General features: G+C 40.1%; 1 protein-coding gene across 2 annotated transcripts in view; it reads right to left on the bottom strand.

Moving 5' to 3' along the window:
* Positions 1-14,339, bottom strand: part of Ddr (discoidin domain-containing receptor 2) — a 2,443,951-nt gene that overhangs the window by 1,069,501 nt on the left and 1,360,111 nt on the right. The gene's annotated exons all lie outside the window — the stretch shown is intronic.

Genomic DNA, 14,339 nt, shown 5'->3' with positions numbered 1-14,339 from the left:
GAAGGCAGTGTGCGGAGCCTGAAGTAAACACCTCAAGATAGACGGTGAATAACTATCCGAGCAGGGAATTATAGGAGCTAGGCGATGATCAAGACGGCTTGAAATAAACCAGGAAGTGCCGGTTGAAGACGCGATACGCGCCGGTTCAAATGAACGACATTTCGCCGTAATGTGTCACGACGTGTGTTTCGGGCGTATATGAAGAGTATATTGTGCGAGTGTCATGGGTCTAGGAGCACCTATAAGTGTTTTTTTTGTTATTAGTTTTTTTGTGTGTGTGTAAATTAGTGTAATAAGGTATTAATCATGGGTAGTCACCCAGAAGTGTTTTATTGTGAAAAATTTGTATTGTGCGACATGATGGACGTGTAAATCACCATGGGGCCGTAAAGCCTATATCTCCTCCGCTACGAGACCATGGAATTCTACACAGGAATGAGCACACAATTTTGATATTTAGGGGATGTTATCGCGACTAAACGGGGTTCAGTGTAAATTAATTATGGTTACTTAACATGGTCCGCTTCCCGAGTCCATGATTTTATTTTTTTGTTAGACGGACGAACTAATTTATATTAACGTAATAATGGGTTAGATTAATTAATTTGAGTAATTGTTTGTTGTATATAATGTAAATATGGGATATATTTCTTTCAATTAATGCATGCTGTTTGTAATACTTTGACTTAAGTTCATTTCAAGTGTTAAATTCCTTTTTTGTGCTAACCCATTTATTTGATCTTCAATCACTGAGGTGATCATTTGTAATTTAATTAGGAATAATTTCTATTAGACAGCCAGATTATGAAAAAGCCAGATTATGGAAGATTTGTGTTGCGTACGGAAGGTCATTAAAATACTAATAATAATAATGTTTATGAGTTGACAAAGGAAAGTAAAATAATAATAATAATAAATATTTGGGCGTGTGCAAGTTAAAAAATAATAATAATGACAGTGCTTCGTGAGTTAGCCAGTGCAAATATAATAATCAATGTGGAGATGACATGTAGCGTTAAAGACTTTCATTCGCGTAGTCAGTTTGATTTTACGTAAATTTTTGATTTTACGTTTTTGGACTTTAATTTAACCATTAAAATTTTGTTTAAGAGCGATATAGGCACGTGAATTAGAATGGTCACGATATGTTAAAAGCCCAGAATGAGTTGAGCCCATATTTAGAGTTGGAAGTCATGAGGGACGAATATCCGGCGTGAATTAAATTGAGCCGTATTGTTTGTAATGATGAAATAGATGAATCTCAAGGCCTAAGATGATATAAATGCATATGCCGGTGTTATTAGTGGTAGAATCCACGCACCGAGGATTATTTTATGAATTAAATGTTTGAAGAGTTCCGATGAAAGGAAATGGACTTCAAATTTGAAGGAATAGTTTAGCAATCGCCGGCATTGGAGGTATTTGCCCAGCCGCGATGTGCCATAGGTTGTGAGAGGTGTCTTGGGAGGACAGGTGTCCCCATATAAAATTAACGGCAGTACGAAGTTGAAGGTACGGTCCCGAATACCATGTTGTCCCGACTAATATAAAGCAGATCTTAGTGGTTCATAACGGGATTTAACATATGTGACTAAATTCTAAAGAGTGGATATTAAAATATCATCTTTCCATTTTTAATAATAATAATAACAATAATCATACTCCAAGTGAATCTTGTCTTAAATCGAGTGCTTAGTGCCAAGATAAATCGGAATTGTAAAAGGGGTTATGCGTTAAACATATTAAGAGTGAACTACCGTGTAACAGGCGAATTTAAGTTTTTTTAAAAAAAAAAAACTAATAATAATAATAAATATTAAGAAAAGTACTTTTTTGAAGAATAAATTTTTTTATATTTTGGACATAATAATGATGTTGGGAGATGAAATGAAAGATTTGAGATTTTTAACTAATAATAATAATAAATAAAATATTTGAAAAAGGAGAAGAAGAATAACCAATGAAGGTACTTTTTTTTAAACTTATTTTTTTTGATGAAATTAATAAGAGCGAGACGCTGAAGTATTATAGCGAGGTTGATTACGGGTTACGATAATCACGATTTCCACTATTAATAATAATAATATTAATAATAATAATAATAATAATAATAATAAAAATATGTATGAGGAAGCTGATCATTATATTGTGCAGATAAATTAGTAGGAAGAACTAACCTTCGTTTGAAACGTCGGCAAGGGTTGGCATATAATCAGCCCGGATGACAAATGATAATCATCAAATACCGGATTATAATTGAAATTAATGATAATAATAAAATTAATTGATGGTAGTCAAAGTATATGCTAATGATCAGACAGAGAATGGTAATGATATTATTTGATAATCATAGGAGGTTATGCTAGGGACAGTCATCCTGTGTCGAACTGCTCCGAACCACATGTTGGGTTTTCACGGGGAGATAGCGGTAGATACGTAAATAACCCACGGACGGCACATGTTTGCAGGGTCAGAGCAGAGTAATGAACCTTTCCGTACGTCTTGTCGTATTGACAAGTGTAAATATTAAAGTAACTTTTGAGTTAATGAACTCTACCTGGTGTGTTTGTGAATCTGGAAATAATAGGCTAGAGTTTGTCCGTATTATAAATTCCCGTTTTTTCAAGGCGATAACATTTTCTACGGTGGGTGTCCGGCTCACCAGAATGTACATACCGGAAGTGTCTCATGTCCAAACGGAACGAGGAGACGACAGTAAAAAGTTACTGTCGTGCCTTCGTCACCGAAAGAATATCTCCAGCGGTGAAACGTCCAATCATACGGATGTGAATTCGATCCCCAGTAACCAATTGGGACGAATTCACCAGATGTTTTACACTACCAGAGTAGTGAGGTAAAATCCAAATATTATGTCATTTATTTTTCAGGATTAAAAGTGTCCCAATGTAAATTTGTCATCATGTGTAGTATGCAAAATAAGTGAATAAATTGCTCCTCATTGCAATTTCAATAGGAAACAGCTTCCTTATCTTTTCATTGTAGTTAGTCCAGTATGCCCATGGAATTTAAGTTGTCACTTCCCAGTCCTATTGTGGAGTCAGAATTTTGTATCCATGAATGAGTCGTCCCCCGTAACCTTAAATTTTCATGCCCCGTTCATCCCTGTGTTCATTTGATGCGCCGATATATATATATATTTTTGATATAAAAATTTTTTTTTATTCGTTTTCGAACTGATCACCCCTGAGATAAATGCTAGTCTGGGACTCAGGAGGTGGGCGGGTGCAATATATCCCATTTAACGATGCTAGGCATTATATTAAAAAGAAATTATTTTCAATTTATTGGTATATTAATAATGATGAAGCTACAACTTACAAAGGAACGTCGACTTAAATTACTACTGATGATAATAATAATAATAATAATAATAATAATAATAATAATAATAATAATAATGCTCTGGCGAATTTTCACAATGTTGTTTTATTTTACTTTTTTTACCGAGCTGAGTGACCCAGACGGTAAGAGTACTGGCCTTCTTGAGTCCAAGTTTGTGGATTCGATCACATGATGGTGATGATTGTCGCTTAAAGGGGCCTAACATCTAGGTCATCAGCCCTGGATTCTATCACGGCTCCATCCGGTGGTATTTAAAGTGTTTAAATGAGCCAGTGTCTAATCGGTAGATTTAGAAGGTAGGTAGGTAGTGGGACGTAAAACTAATATATATTTTTATTTTTGTATTTTCCGTGGACGTTTTAGAGCATGGCATTACACAAGGGTATTACGCAAACGTTAAATTACATTTGAAATATATTTTCCCGTAATGCAGCGGCGCCGCTGTCTTCATTATGTTCCAGTTCTTAAGAGCAATAGATACATACATCATCAAACCTAATATTATTAGGAATGCTATTAATCCCCGTTTGGCTACCCTGTATGCGACTGAACTGTCACGTCGTGTCCTTGATGTATAGTCTGCGATGTGCTACCCTTATAGTCAAAGTCGGTATGTAACCTAATTGTCACCGGTTGTGTTCAGTTTACGTAGTAAATATTTATAGTAGGGGGATCAAATAGAAAATAAAACATACTTGTATTTGTATACTTTTCATGTCACGTATCAGGATCTTCTACACGAGAGCTGTCCAAAGCATGCTCCCGGCGCAGCAGTGCACGGACGTAAGAGTTGTGCGGGTCAGTCTACGTCTCTCTCTCTGCTTTGCTCACCTATATTTGTTTAAACACTTCTGACAGAGTACACAGTGTACGCCTGATGGTAGCAGTTCGACTATGGTGAGTCTTGAAAAGAAACCGAAGAACTGGAGAGTCTTCGATCTTCAAACAGAAGTGGGAGGTGACTTATTTATTCACTTCACATAGCGGAAACGATAAAATAAGTATTATGCAGCCTTGAAATTTTAAATTTAAAGTAACATTTCCTGGAATGCCTTTGTAATCGAAGGCGAAGGGAAATCATTCGAAATTTAAAAGAGGAATTTTCCTCACGGTTTATTGACTTTGCAGAGCTCAAGCCCTCTCCTGATTTATTACACATTTTTCTGCATCATGTGAAGACTTTTAGATGGATCTCGTAGAACTACAGTGCAATATTAGGCTGAAAGGTAGGCTCAGTGCTACGTTTCAGGTATTTTACGGAAAATTCCCTCAGCAACTGTATTTGACACTCCATAACAAGGTTGCGGAAACGCCCTCCGTGTTTAGTTCTACTTATATAGGTGAAAACCTTCTTTTGCCTTCAAAACTCATCAAGTGAACATCTTTCACAGAAGGCAACCTGCGCCACTGTGAGCGATTGGCGGCTTCATGTAAAATTATTCTCGGTAAAGAGAGAATTTTAAATAGAAAACATCCGCAATAAAGTACAATACGCCTCACCCTTGTATGTTTGTAACAAACAAAAATGTTTGCACTTACTAACAGTACTATTAATACAAAAAGCAATCGCTCCCCATATCGTCGCTGTTCGGGCAAAAGGTCATATCTCACAATGCTCTTCGTATCCACTATTCTCCTCAAGACTGGTCACACCTCTCAGGCACATATGGATATGCAGTCCATCAGAATAATTTTTGCTGTGTTCATTTTCGTATGCTAATGTTAAAGGAAAATGAACCTTAAGTACTTTATACTATAGGAGTGCGTAAATAAGTCATGCAAGCATACCTTCCTAGAGTGCGGTACAGTAAAGTTATTTATTTCCTAGGTAGGTAACCCAACTAACGCGTATATCATAGTCATCCGAAAAACATTAATACCTGCCTCTTCATGGCCTTAGTAAAACTATGCCGTTTATATAATGCTTATCAATATGGTAGAAATCATTAACGCAGTGTTATTTCAGTTACTTAAGCTATAATGAATGTGGAAAATGATCACAGCAGCGAATAACACTGTCTCACGGTTGGACAGGAACTGTCTACAGTAGTGTAGCAACAGCGGTTCAGAAACAAAGGGTGCTGAATCAGCATTTTCCCCACGAGGTCATTGACCCTTGGCAAGGTTATTGACCCCATGATGTTGCGGCTTACAAACAAGACCACGTGCTCTTGCTTGACAGGTGTTAGGCACGGAATTTGAATAAGAGAACGACCCCAGCCTCACAGACGTAATCTTGAAAGGTCCTAACCTCGCTCTATGAGCTTTTTCTACAAAACAAGACCACGTGCTCTTTGTTTGACGGGTGTGTGACGCAGAATTTGAATATGTGTGCAAGGCTAACCTCACAGACCCCATCTTGGAAGGGTGTAACCTCACTCCACGTGCTTTTGTTTACAAAACACGGCCACGTGCTCTTGTTTGACAGCTGTCAACACGACCGCGTGCTCCAGATGTGACGCGCGTAAGAGTGCAAGGGTAAGCTCAGGGGGCTAGGTTACGTTAGTGAACCGGTGATTCTGCTTTGCTGATTTCGGGGGGAGTGTAGAAAGGTAGTCCTCTCCTCCCAGCCCCCTTACAAAAAATAGGGGATGGATGAGTGAGAGATGTGGTCTCTCCCTCTCTCTCTCTCCTTAGAGGTCCACCGCTTGGCGATGAGTCCTCTACCAAAAATACTGCCCCGGCTAAGAAGCCAGGGCATGGTCACCTCTCTCGAGACGACAAAGGGTTTTCTGCCTTGCGCATCTCTATTTATTGCATCGTCGAGCGGTTGGGGGTGGGGAGGTGCGCATATCTGCGAGCAGTGGAGAGGGTAGTGCGCACGCATTACCGGCTGCCGATATTTGCGCTCTCTGGTAGGAGATACTGTAAAGTTATCTCGAAATTTACGATAGTCGATTAGTTCCCACAACAGCGCACGTACTCTGTTAGGAGAGTTGGTAAAGTCATCTCGAATTTTTTCGATAGTCGATCAGTTCACGCAACAGCGCTGTTATGCGCGTGCGGTGTGCGGTTAGGGCAGCGAAGCTGTCTGCATATTTACCAGCGCAGTCTCTTGGCAGAGTTGGCAAAGTCATCTCGATATTTTTTCGATAGTCGAACAGTTCACGCAACAGCGCACGCACTCTGTTAGGAGAGTTAGCAAAGTCATCTTGAATTTTTTTCGGTAGTCGATCAGTTCACGCAACAGCGCTGTTGTGCGCGTGCGCCGTGCGGTTAGAGCAGTGCAGGTGTCCGCACAGTTACCAGCGCAGTCTGTTGAGAGAGTTGGTAAAGTCATCTCGAATGTTTTTTCGATAGTCGATCAGTTCACGCAACAGCGCTGTTATGCGAGTGAGTTAGGAAGTTACTATTTACTGCCGTGCACAGACAGGGTAAGGTGCATGTACAAGTCCAATGAGGTACTACCTGCTATCTTGACAGATCACTCTCATTTTTCTTTAACCTACAGGTAACTATCTAACCTGCTTTTCTCTATCTCCACTTAGAGGTAGTTATCTAGTGAAGTGTGTTTTTACGATATTGCGTAAGTGTAAGAAAGAACATTCCCACTAACCACATACTAACCCTTTCTGTTATTCTTAAATCACCGGGCATGTTGGCCATGCGGTTAGGGCAGAGCAGCTTTTAGCTTGCATCCGGGAGTTAGTGTGATCGAACCCTACTGTCGGCTGACCTGAAAATAGTTTTCCGTGGTTTCCCATTTTTACAACAGGAAACATCCTGGGGGGGTTGTTGTGGCTGGAGTGACCGAGTACATGTTCGGCTTAGTCAGCTGCAGGTCTTCTGATTTTGATGTCCGCGCCATGATGTGGATAAAGGACGGCACATAAACCAGTAAAATTAACCAATAATGGATAACATTCCTGTCCGTGCCGGGAATCGAACCCGAGAACACCTGTGGCTATGTGAAAGGATTGTCGCGTATGCGAGGTAGAGCCGGGAATCGAACCCCGAGACCTAGGTAAAAACATCTCTCACCTGGCTGCGAATCGAACCTGGAGCCTACGAGGTTCGACACAATGCAATTGGTGCAGGTATTCTGGTTGAGTAAACATCGTATCAACTCATATTTGCAGGTAAAAATACATGACCTAGTCAGGATTCGAACTCTGGAGGGTTACTAGGTAAGAGACAGGTTCACTACCGCGTGGCAGCCCCTCTCCCCCTCTAACATCGGGTTAATTATTCATGTTTCTGTTGTATGAGTACTGTATGTGAGTTTGGAACGGCCAAGCGTACAATCATACGTGAGTTAAAGAAGAATACATTCGTTTGAAATTTACTTGTTAGCGGATGTGGACTGAACAAAAGTTTCGAACTGTTCACGGCAATGTTATGTGTAGAGAATCAAAACATTCCGCAGCCTGTTTTCCCTGTTATTCGACTGTAACAGAGATACAAATGTATGAAGCCAGTGATCTAGTGGTAAGGAGAAAGTCTGTATAGTCTTGCATTTCACAGTTTCGTTAATGTCCCCACCAAACAAATGGAGATGTGAGTGGTATCTGTTAAGCTTATGTCCGGTTAAGTTGACCGTGTAGTTAGCGGTATGCGAAATCACAGATCGTTATCGGCCGTGCCTATAATTGAGGTTGAACCCCGGCATTCGCCTGGTGTTAAAATAGGACAACTTTATGGTGCGATTCGAATCCACTATCTCTCGGTTGCAAGCTTTTACAAGGAGATAGAATGAATCGGCCGTGCCTATAATTAAGCTACAGGCCCTCAGCATTTGCTAGTTTGTAAAAATAGTTACTACACATTCCACAATCATTTTCTTATATTGTTATTGACAAGAATCAAACTCCGGGAGTTCCTTACATAATTGCGTTATGAACACAGATCGCGTCCGTGCCTATAATTCCATAGTTTACGGTGTAGAAGCACACACTACTAATCGTGATAAAGGACTATCCTTATTCATAATCTTGCAACAATATTCGTTTGTGGATGGTAAGTGTCATCACTCATATGAAAAATAAGACAATAGTATATTGTGGTAGCAGGAATATTTTCAAATGTTGTAAATTCTACGAATGCGTGTCCGGGAATCGAACGCAGGCTTCTAAAGGTAGCAGGTTGTAGGTATATGTTAGGTACTATCCCGGCATTTGCCTGGAGAAGAGGCAGGGAAACTACGGAAAATCTACTTCGCAGATAGCTGAGATGAAAATCGAACACCACCCCTACTCTGAAAAAACAAAAATCCCACATACTATCTCCTAAATGCATGCTGCTCGGTACGTGACCCCCAAACAGCGCAGCCACTTACTCGGTACTGCAGGAATGTTACAATTATTCAGAATCTTAGTGTTATCCTGGCGGAGAAGTCGCTTGTAGGTAAACACGATTACGTGCTCTTGTTTTAACAGATGTGAGGTGCTGAACTGCTCCTCAACCTAGCCTGAGGTACAGTCCCAGCATTTTCTTTGTGAGAAAATCCAGCTCATCTGGCCCAGTTTTACGGTTAGATGCTCCTTCCCTTCTCCCCCTCCTCATCTACCCCAGTTTTACGGTCAGATGAGCCTTCCCTCCTCCTCCTCATCTAGCCCAGTTTTACGGTCAGATGAGCCTTCCCTCCTCCTCCTTATCTAGCTCAGTTTTACGGACAGATGCCGTTCTCCTCCTCATCTGGCACAGTTTTACGGTCAGATGGCCCTTCCCTCCTCCTCTAGCTCAGTTTTACGGAGAGATGCCCTTCTTCTCCTCCTCCTCCTCCTCATCTGGCCCAGTTATACGATCAGACGTCCTTATCTCCTCCTCATATGACGCAGATTTTTACGGTCAGATGCCCTTCTCTCCTCCTCCTCACCTATTGCTGCATTACGGTGAGATGCCGTTCTCTCCTCATTGATTTTGGAGGGGCCTAACTACACAGTCGCCATTTTGAGCTCAGTTTTAAAGTAATATTTCAAATATATAATGTTACCTATCTGTTATGTAAATGAAATTAGAAATTAAAAATAACTGATGAGCACTATGAGTGATTTTTGTATAATGCTCACACCCCGGAGGCGGCGTACAGTATAATGGCATGCTGCAGGGGTGTACAGATTTCAAAAGAGGCAATCAGTTTTGCGAGTTTCACCGTGCGGATAGAGAAAATATTGTTATTATTATTATTTCAGTGCTGAACATGAATTAATTAAGGTCACGACGATTCCTTCCAACTTCTAGCCCTTTCCTATCACATTTTCGACATAAAACCCATCTGTGACGGTGCGACGTAACAGTGGCTATTACGATCTAGAAAGCGAAGAATAACGACCGTCGTGCAGACCACACGACACCTCGAGGCTAAGCAGCGAGTCGCTTTGTAGGCTATAGCCCTTCCGGGGGGCTGCTGCATTTGTTGGGCTCTCAACTTGGGAATATTGTGTAGAAATAAAAATCAGCAGTCTGTTAAACATCCGGTTATGAATTTTTATCTGCATCTAAGGGCTATTTCGTAGTACACACCGACTACATTTGATAGTTCATAAACAGGTTGGTTTCCCGGTCAGGTCAGGGATGTTTACATGCATCGTGGTCTACACAGCCTGCATGGTTGTGACCCCTTGACTCGGCTTGAGTGTTACAGCGCAGCATTTGCATAATAATAATAATAATAATAATAATAATAATAATAATAATAATAATAATAATTGTCGGCGGGCTGTGTGTTACAGCCCCCTAACATTTGCTTGGTGTTAGCTGATGGACATACTAGTATATAGAAGAACTTCTGCGGTGAATTCCGCTGAAATCCCTAATAGTCATAATAATTTTTAATCGTTTTATGTTTCTATATTTGTATGCAATATACAAAGTTCATGGAACACACATTATATCTCCTAACCGCTGGATAGGGACTTTATTCCATCCCTGACCTGGTCGAAAACCGATCCTTAATAAAATATGGCGTGTGTGGAGGTGGATTTACAGAGTAATCATAATGCATTACTGTTAAGAGGCATACGCGGTAATTTTACAGACATGCAGGTCGTCTAATAGTCCGTCTACAAAAAAAAAAGCTGTCTGTAAAATAGATTCCCCGCTACTCCTCTAGGCTAATGCTAGAATCGACACTTACGACAGGCAGGAAATAGCGTAGTAACGGTAACTATTCAGCCGAGGAGACGGAGAATCATTTACCAAGGAGTTGGAGCAATAATAATTGATAAAAAATTTTAAAATAGTAAACTGTTAATTATTTAAGTAACACAGCCTCCCTAGCATTTGCTTGGTAACATCACTGATCACTTTACTGAGGATACGGGACAATATTGTCCGGGACTGTGTCATACAGTCCCATAATTTGCTAGGTATATACTACGGGCTAGTTCACGGGCGCGAGTTCGATTCCTAATCAGGTTACCTACATATATGGCTAGATTATAGTCTAGACACACACACACAGCCCCGTCAATTATTACAGCGTTGTAGTTGCACAAATATGTAAGATAGTATTCACGGGTTCGATTCCCGGCCAGGGAAGTTAAAATCACATCGATTACGTTAAAAATGTGTAATAATTGTTGATCTGACTAATTCTTTACTGTGACAGAAGATACTATTTAGATTCTCGGCTCCGGCCGTAGTCTTAATTAGGATACAGCCCCTAGTATTCACCTGGTGTTAAAAAGCGCTACCCTTATATATAGTCATGTATTATCTCCTCGGATGAAAGCTTACAGCTGTGTGTGTCCGTAACCGCACAGTCAATGCGCACGGTAAATTATCTTTAGTATTTTATCGCCCACTCATAGGGCTTAACTACACAATTGTCACCCGGGGGCCCACTTTTACGAGTAGTAGCAGGCCGTGGCCTTACGTTAGGTACTATCCCATCATTTGCCTGTAAGAGAAGCGGAGAATCCACATCGCACATAGCCCAGATGTAAATCGAACCTACTACTACTCACAAAAAATCCCCGACCTGACCGGGAATCGAACGCCGGCTACAAATTATCCCCTTAGATGCAGGTAAAAAACTCTAACCTTGCAGGAATAGACCCTGGAGCCCTCTAGGTAATGAGCCAACACCACAACCCCCCTACACCACACGACCGGTGCAACATTTAAAAAAAATCGTATCTGTTTAATTTTATAATTCGATTTCTAAGTGTACTGTTTGACAGAGAAAGTTACACAGCGAACAGACAGCGGTCTGTATGTGCTGTTTACACAGAAATTTGACACATTACTTCCCGTTTCCTATTGTGGGCAGGGGAGAGACACGCGCACTATCAGGGCGACACACGCATTAATTTCATAACACACATTCAAGACAACCTAAACATTATTTAATATGTAAGTATATTATAGCATTCTGAGATAAGTGATTGAAGTGTATGTGCATGTGCAGAAAAATAAACGCGTTAATTCTTCTGTAAATACGTCGTGTACGCGCTGTAACGGTTAACGATAAGTCCTAGCTAATCACATTATTTACTACACACAGTGACAGATAGAATAATAATAATAATAATAATAATAATAATAGTGATAATAATTGTATTTTCTCAGCTACTTGTGTGCGTGGTGTGCTGTGGCACCTACGGGCTTATAGCTTGTGTGCGCTGGTTGACGATCATAGTGCACATAGCTGAGTTCCAGCTAATCACAATAAATATGTCGTGTGCGCGCTGTAACGGGTAAAAAACCGTTTGTAAGAGGCGGAGGTGACTAAAAGGGTGCCACCTAAGCTGTAGAGGCGTATGACAATGCTAACTGAACCAGGCCCTACCAGACATCATTTTTACGATATCCCCCGCCTGTCTGTCATTCAGGTCTGAGATTTTTTCTTATTTTATCTATTACGTACATTCTGTAGGTTTTTCTATCAACGAATGATTTAAAGCCTTAACGATTATAGCGAAGATACTTTTTCGGTTCTGAACACAAGTTTTATTCACTACGTAATGTAAAGATTACAGTAGACAATTAAAAGTGTCTAGAGTTCAAATCAATAAACTAGAAATGTTACAATAAAAATTTAGTGTTCTAATGATCAAAAACCTGTCGTAAGAGGCGACTAAAATGGGTCTAGGGGCTATGAACATTGGTGCGTGGGTAAGTGATAATTTTCCGTTTATTAAATAATTTTAACATACTGTCAATTAGCACATCAATTGTAGTTACTAAATTTATGATTTCCGTTTTATTCAATAATTTTGTATGACTATGTTCGACTCATAGCCAGGTCAGAGATTTTCTTCATGGTATCCCCTGCCTGTCGTAAGTAATGACTAAAAGGGTAAAATCTTTTTATTTTTATAAACAAGGTAAGTTAACAAAAGACAATATAAAAATATATTTCCGGCCCCTCTTCCCTCCCTCTATCTACACAGCTGAAGACAGGATTGAACCAGTTTTTTTGCAACGAGATCAGCTCTGTCTGAGCCATTGAGCGTAACAGTATCATTTTTGAGACCATGTTCGATTCATAGCCAGGTCAGCGAATATTTTTCACGGTATCCCCTTCCTGTCGTAAGATGTGACTATTACGGTAAAATCATGTTATCTGCAGTGGCGAAAATAATAATATTAAAAATAATAAACGTATTATCTCATGTACACTTATTTAACTTAATCTAGATTGCATGCCAAGAACATACTATCAGTTAGAGCATCAATTGCAATTACTAAATTTATGATTTCCGTTTTATTCAATATTTTTGACTATGTTAGATTCATATCCAGGTAAGAGCTTTCTTTCATGGTATCCCCTGCCTGTCTTAAGTAGTGACTAAAAGGGTAAAATCATTTTAGTTTTATAAACAGGGTAAGTTATCAACAGAAAATATATGAATACATTTCCAATCCCTCTCCCCCCCCCCGCCCTGTGCCCACACAGATGAAAGGAGGATTGAACCACTTTTTTGCGACGAGAAGGTCAGCGCTGTCCGAGGCATTCAACGTAACAGAGTAAGTATAAACCATTGTGTGTGTTTTATGAGTAAATTTTAAAAACCCGCTCTGCAGCGAGGACACCGTTTATAGTTATTTGTATGTCGAATGGGGACATAAATCCTTGTGCTAACCGCGCGATGCTATTCGACAGGAGAAAGGGTATGTGTTACTACCCTCCCCCTTCCTACTATCATATTACATGTTATTAATTTTTTCTATCCGTAAAACTAGGGCTAGACGATGAGGAGAGGGGACATCTATCTCCCGGGATGATAACGTAAACACCTTAAGCAGATACACAACTTAGTATAGAGATGCGTTTTTGAGAATGAGGAAGAGTGTTCATAGTTATTTGTCCGTCAGATGGAGACGTAAAGCCTCTATGAGGAAGAAACCGGCATCTATCCGTAAAACTGGGCCAGACGATGAGGAGAACGAGAAGGAGATCTATCTGTAAAACTGGGCCAGACGATCAGGAGAAAACGGATGGCATCTATCCGTAAAAAACTAGGGCAGACTATGAGAAGGAAAAGGGTATCTATCCATTAAACTAGGAACAAAGCGATGAGGAGGAGGGCATTTATCTGTCGGAAGGGGACGTAAAACCTTCAACAGATAACACAGATGCACAACTAAGTAAAGATGGTTTTAGGAGAAGGAGGAGGAGGAGGAGGAGAAGAAGAAGAAGATGTGTTCATAGTTATTTATCCGCCGGATGAAGACGTAAAGCCTTAACACTCCAGTGGTCGCTCGGATCACAATAGTGATCCAGCCGTTTAGTTTTTTCGCTCCTGTTTTTTGGTATGATTGTTGACCTTGAGCCTCTGTGTATCTTCCTCGTGCCCCATCCCCTCTCTGATAATGCAGTAGTCTGCTAACCTTGTCTGATGGTTATTGCGTTATAGAACAATATATTCTTGTAGATCATAACTGTGATCCGTGCGACCACTAGCTTGACTTATTTTGACCTTGCTTGTTTTCTTATTACGGTGTCTAATCTCAGTTCATGTGCATATATCTACTCCGTTTTATGAGTTTATATTAATTATTGGTATATAAGTACAACATGACTATGAGAA

Source organism: Anabrus simplex, chromosome 2 (assembly GCF_040414725.1).
Source record: "Anabrus simplex isolate iqAnaSimp1 chromosome 2, ASM4041472v1, whole genome shotgun sequence".
Lineage (NCBI taxonomy): Eukaryota > Metazoa > Arthropoda > Insecta > Orthoptera > Tettigoniidae > Anabrus > Anabrus simplex.
The sequence above is the reverse complement of the archived record's forward strand: the minus strand, read 5'-3'. Positions and strand labels throughout refer to the sequence as shown.